This window comes from Hypanus sabinus, chromosome 10 (assembly GCF_030144855.1).
Source record: "Hypanus sabinus isolate sHypSab1 chromosome 10, sHypSab1.hap1, whole genome shotgun sequence".
In the NCBI taxonomy this organism is placed as follows: domain Eukaryota; kingdom Metazoa; phylum Chordata; class Chondrichthyes; order Myliobatiformes; family Dasyatidae; genus Hypanus; species Hypanus sabinus.
In genome coordinates, this window is record NC_082715.1 from 137482406 (window position 1) to 137493206 (window position 10801).

Genomic DNA, 10801 nt, shown 5'->3' on the forward strand with positions numbered 1-10801 from the left:
TAAACATTCAGCAACACCTCAAAATTAACAAATATTCAATTAAATCTCCCCAAGTTACACAACTCCAAAACTAAACATTCAACAGATGCTTAGCTGAGAGTGCACATGGGCCCTCTCGTATCTGCAGCACACTTTCCCAGTGGTTCTTCAGCACTGGTCGTGACCTCAGAGTGTCCCTGGTGACAAATGAAAGCCAGCCAGATCTTCACACGTGCTGCTCTTATACCCTCAAGGCACCTGAAACCGGACACTACGCCTGTAGCTCACAATGCAGCCAATGGGAAAGAGCTGCTCCATCCTGCGTACGGGCCAATCCCAGCAGGAGTGGCTTTCGGTAGACAAGTAAACTAACCTTTCACATTACAGTCACTTGTACATTGAAACATAAAGTGAAATGTGTCATTTTTGCGTCAGTGACCAACAGAGTCCAGGATGTGCTGGGGCAGCGATGTAGAATGCCCACCACTTAATAACCCCCCCCCACCCCCGCTACCCCAAATGTCCTTTTGAGTGTGGGAGGAAACTGGAGCACATGGTCACAGGGAGAATGTTCAAATTTTTTACAGACAGCGGCAGGAATCGAACCCCAAATTTCTGATTACTGGCACTGTAAGGTGTTACTCTAACTACTATGCTACCATGCTGAGTCGTAACCATTTCATACTCAGATTAGAGATAACAACACTTCAGTGATAAGAATTAACCTATAGCCAGGTTCAGGTTGGTGCAACATCAGCTACAGAAAAACTAAGCTTTGAGAATCAGCTATACTATGATTACTTGCCAGGCATGGTCATGCAGGCAACTCTCCAGTCTCCAGTCAGATAACAGGAGTCACCAGACACCCATTTCCAACTCATCACCTGCAGCCTATTTAAACCCAGCTGATGTTCATTCATATGAACCAGCCAGCCTCAGCCAGTTTCTCCTAGCCTTCAGTTACCTTGTTGCCTTGTCGTGTTAAGTATCTGTTCTCTCTTGTTTTGAGGCCCCTTGTGGCTTGTTATTTTGCAGTTTATTATTAAAGGTATAATTTGGTTCAAACCTTCTCCACATATCCTGAATTACTAGATAACTTACTCAGCAATTGCATGTATATAGACGATTATATAAAAATCATAAGCAAGCATAGGAAAGCTAAACTACATGTAAAATACAAGAAAACAAACAATTCTGTGTTCCAATATAACAGTTGCTTCCCTTCAGTATTGGCAGTGGAGGCGAGCAGTGATAAAATTGAATGTTGGTTGGAATAGTTCTACAAAAGAAGCTAAATTAACATCTTTCCTTACCCAAAAAATGGAGATTCAAACAAGATATGATTTGAGAGTTAAGGAGCAAAAGTTTAAGGGTAGCATGAGGGGGAATTTCTTTACTTAGAAGGTGGTAGCTGTGTGGAACGAGCTTCCAGTAGAAGTGGTAGAGGCAGGTTCGGTATTGTCATTTAAAGTAAAATTGGATAGGTATATGGACGGGAAAGGAATGGAGGGTTATGGGCTGAGTGCGGGCCAGTGGGACTAGGTGAGTGTAAGCGTCAGCACGGACTAGAAGGGCTGAGATGGCCTGTTTCCGTGCTGTAACTGTTATACGGTTAAAATCTTTCAGCTGATGATAGGTGTTCTGAACGGAAAACCTCAGCATTGTTTCGGGTGCTCCTGAGCTGAAGCTGCAGTCTTTGTGTGAAGCTTTCAATTAGAGTAGTCAGTAATTTGCCTGGAAGGCACCGACTTCCAGCACGTTGGAGAAGCATTTCACAGGCACATTTCCACTTTGAACTTTGCCAGAGATGCAACTATGAACGGTGTGACACAAGATCAATAAATCTCAGCGAGCCCTTTCTGTCTTTTTTCCCCGACCCTTTTGTACTCTCAGGGATATTTTCTCTGCTTTCCTGTATCAGTGATGTCTTCTGTGGAATGATTTATGACTCCACTTGGATGGCTTCAGCAGTCATCTGATTGTTTGGTGTCAATAGGCTGATATTCAGAAATGTCATGCAAACAAGATGAGGAAAATTGACTAGGGGTTTTGTGCCCCCTTCATAGGCTTCTGGTGAAGATGGCGCTGAGCTGCAGTCTCTGTTCGGGTCATGGCTCGGACGTTGTAGTTTTTTAATATGTTTTAGGTCCGTAGCGATGGTTTTGGGGACAGAGCAGGGAGGTAGTATTTAGGAGCAAGGATGCTGGGGATTTAGAGTCTAAGCCTCCACTCTGTGTTTGAACACCAGTGGTGCGGGCATGATCAGTTCTCAGGCTTGCAGCAAGGATGAGGGAAAGTGCTTCTCATCAGGTCAACGTGTTCCGGGATTGGAGTTTTGTGGGGGCAAGAGGCCCAGGCAACCCCCCTCCCCCGCCCCCCCGGGCACTTGAATCGGCGAGACCGAAGTTTGAGGCCTAGTGCTGGGGTCCAGTCATCGGTGAGTCTGGAGATCGAGGCCTGGAGTTGCAGTCCCATCCAGGGTCCTCATCCATGAGTCCTGAGTCAACACTGAAGATCGAAGCTGAAGTTGGAGAATCTCTGTGAGTCCGTTGCGGAAGTCGAAGGCTCGGCATCACTGAATCGACGAGTCTGCTGGAGGCTAGGGGCTAAAAGTGGCCTGCCCTGGGGTTGGAGGTCGGGGTATGTGTGTGGCTGGGAAGGAGGAAAGGGCTTGATTTGCTGTTGTTGCTTAGCCACTTGGTATCTTCCGTTTTGTTGAGTTACACATGATTCTGTTGAGCATTGAGGACATGTGGGTGTTTGAGGGTGTCCAGAGAGGGTTAGCTCCTCTGGTAAAGGGGCTTGTTGTGTCCATTCTGGGGCAGCTCATTCACTTTTGCTCCCCACCTGACTCTCAGCTCTCATCTATGTTCTCAAGTAGCTGTTTGCATACGACAGGGCATCGGCAGTCCATCAGAGATGACTTTGCCTGCCAGGATGGGCGTGTCACTAACGCACTCAGGTAAGAGTACTAACACACTTCCGGCCCTTCGAGCTGCTCCGCCTAGCAACCTCCGATTTAATCCTAGCGATATCGCGGAACAATTTACAACGACCAATTAGCCTACTGACCGGTACATCTTTGGACTGGGGGAGGAAATTTCCCCCAGGCAGTGGCAGGAATTGAACATGGGTCGCTGGTACTGAAAAACTTTCTACGAACTAGTACGTCACCATGTCAGAATGTGATGACTTCCTGGATAACTAGCCTGTTTAACCGAATTTCGACATTTTTTTTTCAGTCTGTTCAGATTGTACTCCCGGTAAGATGGCAGCGGCCCCTTGGTGGGGGGGGGGGGCAACCAACGGTTCGTTTCTCATTGTTGACTGTGTCTTTTTTAATCGTGGGTCTACACTGGACCCTAATAATTATGAGTGCGGCATGTTTATTGCATCAGTGTTTGGAGTAGCCAGCTGGGGTGTCATAGGAGCCAGCCGGCAGATCAGAGAAGGGGAGTCAGATTATCAGGCTATAGGAGGAGCGGATTGGGGCTCAGAGGAGCTGTTCTGCTGCCTGTTACTTGAGGGCACTGCAGTGTGTGTGTGTGTGTGTGTGTGTAAAGGTGGTGTGCTGAAAAACCACAAGTTACTGCCTTGGACATTTCTTTTGCAATCGCAGGGACTTGTTGGGCATTGATTGCTGCCGGTCTGTGTCCCTTGTTTGGTGGCACGGCAGGAGGTGAGACAGAAGTGTTGCCTCTGTTGTACTGAAGACTCGGTCTCAAGCCATGGACTTGCCTGCTACTGCAGTCCAGGTGAGGAGGAGGCGTCCCTGCTCGGTTGAGGGCAACCCCTCCTGCTGCAGTGTTGGATTGGTGGAATTACAGGCCAAACTGCCAAGAAACAGCAGTTTGCAGGGCATGTCCATCATGACCTAAAAATGTGTTTTTCTTGCATGACTATGTTCGTTTTTTCCTCTCTCGTTATTCTGAATGCACGTGTATGTTTTTGCACCTTGGCTCCAGATGGACGATGTCCCATCTGGCTGTATCCATGTACGGTCTGAACGACAGTTAAAGTTGATTTGATTTGATTCGGCCCTTTTGCCATATCTGAAGTTCAAATTTGAAATTCACGTTTATTGTCATTCAACTGTGCACATGTACACCGCCAAACCAAACAACTTTCCTCTGAACTGAGGTGCACGACGCATGTAATTCACACATAGTGCATAAAATAAAATGACCACAAATAAATTAACAAACAATAAGGTGCATTTACAACGCAAGTTAAAACTTAAAGAGAATAGCATTACTGGTGTTTCATACGTGATGAGATCTGGGCGGTGGCAGGGGGTTCAGTAGTCTTGTAGCCTGGAGGGAGGGAGATGGGTTTCCCATCCTAACAGCTCCTGTGCTAATGCTACGGTTCCTCCTGCCCGATGGTGAGGGGTCGGAGAGATTGTGGGATGGATGGGAGGAAGCATTGACAATGCTAAGGGCCCTGTGTGTGCAGCTCTCCTGGTAAATATCTCTAGTGGGTGGAAGAGAGACCCTGATGGTCCTCTCTGCAACCCTCACAATCCTTTGTTCAACTCTTCAGAGAGGCTTTAATCACCTCAGCAGTGAGCTGGCTGTGGCCTGCAGCCATTGGGCTCCTGGACCGCTTGTAGTGCTGAAATAGCTCCGTGATTGCGGGCTCACTTCTGGGGTATCTGCTCTTCATCTTCTGTGTGTTATTCGTTCACTTTTTCATTGTTGGCACAATCTGTTCCTCTTTTCCACATCTGGCATTTGCCTGTCTTTGTTTTGTTGGGGCTTTTAAAGGGCCTTGTTCTGTTGCTGTCTGCAAAAAAAAAAAAAGAATCTCAAGTCTGTATACAGTATACATAAGTTTGATCATAAATGTACTTTGAACTGTTGAACTTTAGTGGCTGCTGGATTGAAGTGGCAGGCAGCTTTGGTTAGTTACCTATTAACGTGAAAAGAGCATTATCCTGTTACTCAATCCTAATGCTCCTTGAAGGTTTACTGTTAAACATATTAGCCTGAAATTTCCATGGCAGTTTGCCCAGTCTCCTGATGCAGCCAGTGGGAGACTGGGAACACTTGGAACGTCAGTGGAATGACTTGGAAAAACGATGAAGAAAGCTGTTGATTTCATTTCTCTGGGCTTCTGCTGATCTTTCTGTAGGAACAGTGGGAAATTACAACAACCCAACCAATTTTCAGCAATATGTAAAATGATAGCTGTTTTAGGATATCAAGCAAATGTGAAACTAAATTGATTGGTTACCCTTGGTGTCACACTCCAATTAAACACTTATATCACACTTTATAGGGGACAGTAAAAACCACCCAGAGGATCACTGGGGTCTCTATCTGCCCTCTTTGTGACATTTACCAGGGATGTTGCAGACAAAGGGCCCAAAACATTGTTGAGGATCCCCCCCCCCCCACCCATCCCACAATCTCTTTGACCAACTACCATCAGGAAGGAGGTACAGGGGAATCATGACTGGGACTGTCAGACTGGGTAACAGCTTCTTCCCTCGGGCTGTGAGACTGATGAATACCCCACCACCACCGAGGTCTCGTCACTAGGACAGTGAGCTGTTTGCCATTTCCCTGTGCTGTGCACTACACATACATTTTGCATTATATTTTAATAACTTATTTATGGTAGCATTTTGTTTTATGTGCTTTGTCTGATGTGTGGGTGTGCCATGGTCCAGAGGAACGTTGTTTTGTTTGGTTTGTATATATGTCAGATGACAATGAACTTGAACTTTATTTCCAAAGTAAGTTGTGCTCCTGCCTTGCACAAAGTGCACTGGCTGAATAATTAGTTTTGCTTTTGTACCGTATCGGAATGTGGCAGGTGCAGATGTGGCAGTTTGATCGCACGGCGAATCGACCGGGCCTCCTGCGTGCAGAAGGCTCTCTCTTTTGGTGCGGGCTTTTGAGTGGGCGTGTGTTTTGCTTTGGGCAGGCCCGATTCATAGCTGCCCGCTATTGAGCACGTCTACATTGGAAGGGTGTTGCAGGAAATCAGCATCCATCATCGTAATCCCCCCACCCCCACCATACAGGAGACGCTCTCTTCTCACTGCTGCCAATAGGAAGAAGCACAGGAGTCTCATGCCTCACACCACCAGATTCAGGAACAGTTCCTACCCCTCAACCCTCAGGCTCTTGAACCAAAGGGGATAACTTCACTCACCCCATCACTGAACTGTTCCCATAACCTATGGACTCACTTTCAAGGACTCTTCATCTCCCTTTCTCAATATTTATTGCTTATTTATTAATTATTATTATTATTATTTTATTGTTGTACTTGTATAGTTTGCTGTCTTTTGTACATTGGGTGTCCATCTTGTTGTGTGTGGTCTTTCATTGATACTATTATGTTTCTCCATATTTACTGCGAATATCCGCAGGAAAATAAATCTGTGGACTTGATAGAGGTGTACAAGATGATAAGAGGCATAGATTGGGTGGACAGCCAGTGAATTTCTTTCAGAGTGGAAGAGCCTAATATATGAGGGGGCATAATTTTAAGGTGATTGAGGAAAGTACAGAGGGGATGTCAGAAGTAAGTTTTTTTACACAGCGTGGTGAGTGGGTGAAATTCTCTGCTGGGATGGTGGTAGAGGCAGACACATTGGGAATATTTAAGAGTCTCTTAGATAGGCACATTCATGATAGAAAAACTAAGGGCCACGTTGGTGGGGAGGGTTAGATTGATCTTAGAGTAGGTTAAAAGTCAGCACAACATTGTGGGCCGAAGGGCCTGTACCGTGCTGCATGTTCTATGCGTCAATTCAATCAACTGTCTGGTCTTCTAAACTTGGAGCATTTACAACCTCCCCTCATGGTTCTGTCGGGGTTATGCCTATCCCAAGTTAGCATATCTTTTCTGATATTCGCTGCCAAAAGTATGTCGCTTGGTGCTTCAGATGAGCCCCGACTCACACTCTGCACAACTGCAACATGCACAAAAAACTGGGGGAACCCAGCAGGGCGGGCAGCCTCTATGGAAACGAGTAAACAGTCGACGGTTCGGGTCGAGACCCTTCCTCAGGACTGGAGGGAAGATAGATGAGAAGTCAGAGCGAGAAGGTAGGGGGAGGGGGAGGATGAAACCCCGTACAAGGCCGTAGGTGACAGGTGAGGGGGAGGGGTGAATAGAGAGCTGGGAGATCAGTTGGTGAAAGAGGTGAAGGGCCAGGAAAAGGAGAAGGGTTGAAGCTGGGAGAGATCTGGAGAGCACTTCCAAAGAGGTAGGCACAGAGACGGAGGAAGAACAGCTCAGTGTCATGGTGGCGTGAAACTCACTGAGATGAGGGTGCAGGGGGACAAAGGTGAGGCCCTTACTGAGGACGGGACGTTCTTCCTCCGAGAGGGGAAGGTCAGAGGGGATGACGGATGAGAGCTGGGATCAGAGGGGGGGAGGGGGGTTGTTAGCGTCTGAGGAGAGGGGAGAGTTGGGGTGTTCAGGGAAGGTGGGTTGAGAGGAAGATAGATATCTGAGGACCCAAGAGCTGGTGGTGCAACCTGAGAAATACAGGATTGCCAAGCGATAGTGAAGAAGGGGAGACTGGGACAAGATGGCGGCCAACTGCTGGTGCTATTACATTCCAGCTGTTTTCAGTAAAGACCAACTTTGTGTTACCAACCTGCTTGCTTACATCTCATACCTATGTGAAATACCTGCAGTCGGTTCTGATTAGCCAATGAAATGGGGTCTTTCTCAGCTGAAAACTTTGCCGTCTAGTGCAACACACACTAAATGCAACACACACTCAGCAGGTCGGGCAGCATCTATGGAAGTGAATAAATATAGTCAACTTTTGAGCTGAGGCCTTTCAGCAGGACTACAGTCTAGAGCCTTGTTATTAACCTTCAACCATCCGGCTCCCAAACAAACACGGACAACTTCACTCACCACAACACTGAACTGATTCCATTGCCACAGGTTCACTGTCAAGGACTCTACAGTGTCCTTGACTCTAAAGTCAAGTCTACCCTGACTTTAAGTCTTGTACCAGTTTAGAAGATTGAAGTGCTCTTGAGTGGATGGATTGGGTCTTCCTCAAAGTTCAAAGTTGAAAGTAAATTTGTTATCAAAGTACTTTTATGTCACCCTGTGATTCATTTCCTCGCGGGCATTCACAGTAAGTACGAAGAAACACAATAGAATCAATGAAAGGTCGAACCAACAAGACAGACAACCAATATGCAAAAGACGTCAAGCTCTGCAAATAAAAATAATACATAAATGAGCAATCGGTATGGAGAACATGAGATGAAGAGTGCTTGAAAGTGAGTCCATGGATTCTGTGAACAGTCCAGTGTTGGCTGAGGGACGTCGTCACCTCTGGTTCAAGGGCCTGGTGCAGTCTACTGCTCAGTCCTTTGCTTTGCTTACGTTGTGCATGGTATTCCTGGTACTAATTACTCGCATATATTAACACAACCTTTATTTGCTATTAACTGTCAGACTGAGGTGTTCCGAGGGCTGACCGAACTCTACCAGATCAGGGACAGGTGAAGTTCTCAGCCCATGGCTGGAGCCCTGACTCTGCCATGCTCATCAGATGTCAGATTCAGGATTGTTTGTTGTCATTCTTCATACACGAGTGCAAAGGGGAACAAAGTAATTGTTTCTCCAGACCTGGCGCAGCACGAGAAAAACATAATGAGCATAAAAACACAATAAATATAAATATAAAAAGCAATCCTCTAACACTCAATGCATAAATAACTTCTTGGGTGTGCCATATAAGCTTAACTTACCTGCACTGATTGATTGTGCTTATAACGTGCGTGCGGGATGAAGGGTGCTGAGGGACTGTGGGGAGACAGTGGCTGATGTTTACATAATGGGTGGAGGGGTGGATCAGCCTGACAGCTTTGGAGAAATAACTGTTTTGGAGTCTGGTGGTCCTGGTGTGGATGCTGCGTAGCCAACTCCCTGATGAGAGAGGGACAGAGTTCCTGGCACAGAAATTGAGATTGGCTCTCAGTTAGAACGTTGAAACCCAGAAAGTGATTTTTACATCTATCAGAAGGGGGTACAACTTTAAGATGAATGGAGGACAGTGTGGGATAGAGAGGGGTGCGGGGAATGTCAGACGTAGCGCTGCTTACACTTGAAAGTGGTGTGTGTGTGTGTGTGTGGAATGCCCTGCCAGAGATGGCTGTCGAGGCAGATACATTAGAGATGTTCTGAGACTCTTAGACAGGCACATGGATGACAGAGAAATGGAGGATTATGTGGGAGGGAAGGGATAGATTGATCTCTGAGAAGGTTAAAAGGTTGGCTCTGCCTCAATGGCCTAAGGGCCTATACTGTGTTGTCCTGTTCTGTTTCCATGCCAACCAGTGCTATCAAGTCCAGGGTACTTTGATTGGCATGGGCAAATTGGGCTGAAGCTCTCTTTCTGTGTTGTATCACTATGAATCTAAAACCAGATGTATAATTGTTGAAATCAAATTAAAACTTTTTCTTTACTATCTTTCCTGTGCCCATTTGCTTTCTTCTGCGAGGGGTCTGGGCAGTAATATGGGCACTGTGTGAGGCTTGTCTCAGGCTCAGCATGAGTAAATGGGTACAGTCTGTGAATGTTAGAAAGCTTTCGACAGCGAGGGGTCTAAAAGCTAATCTCAGTTCTGGACTCCTCAGTGACTACATGGGGATCGGCTAGCTATGGTTGTCATCTGGAGTAGGACCATGGGATTTCTTCAAGACTCAAGATTGTTTTATGTCATTTCCAGTACACAAGTGTAAAGGAGAATGAAATAATTGTTACTCCAGAACCAATGCAGCACAAAAACTAACCCACAATGAGATAAAGAACACTATAATAAAAAAAATATATACTCATTGATTGACATCTCTTGTTCCCTCATTGGGGAGAGAGAGAGAGAGAGAGAGAGAGGAGAGAGAGAGAGAGAGAGAGAGAGAGAGAGAAGAGAGAGAGAGAGAGAGAGAGAGAGAGAGAGAGGAGAGAGAGAGTGAGAGAGAGAGAGAGAGAGAGAGAGGAGAGAGAGAGAGAGAGAGAGAGAGAGAGAGAGAGGAGAGAGAGAGAGAGAGAGAGAGAGAGAGAGAGATGGAGAGAGAGGAGAGAGGAGAGAGAGAGGAGAGAGAGAGGAGAGAGAGAGAGCGAGCGTTTTTTATTTTAGCCCTTAACTCCCAGGAGTGGAGTCCATTGGGACGCCGTCATGACAGCAGTTTTTTTTTTTAGCAGGCTCTCCCGTTTTTTTACGAGGCCAAGTTGCTAGGTTCGATGCTCAACCCGGCACGGATGGAAAGCGTGCAAGGGAGCCGGCTGGATTCGAAACTCAGGAGCCTTCGCTTTGAAGTCCGGCGCTTGATGCCGACTACGCCACCAGCCGGCTTAGAGGGCCTGTGGTATATCGAATACCGGGTTGAACGAGTAGTCCTTTGGGGTACTGCAAGTCCTGTGTCTTTTATTGATGCTTTTGTGGCACGGGGGGTCTCGAGTGCTTGGTGGGGGGGTGGCAGGTTGCTTTTTTTTGCTGGTGGGGGAGGGGGGGGTCTGTGCTTTGCTGCTGGTTATGCGTGGTGAGGGGGAGGTGGGGGTGGCTTTGGGGTTCTAACATTTAACTGTCATTCATTCTTTGGTGCACTCCACTATTTTAGGTGGATGGTTGTGAAGAAGAAGAATTTTTAGGATGTATATTGTATGGGGTTTTCTCCTGACATTAAGTGTACCTATTGAAACCTATTGTTACATACATATATATGTAGCTAGACGTGTGTGATTAAAGACTATATATATATAATAGCTAGGGGTGCTAAATACTTCTGTACTGTATTGTATTTGAAAGTGTGGAGTGAAGAGTGTGAGTTT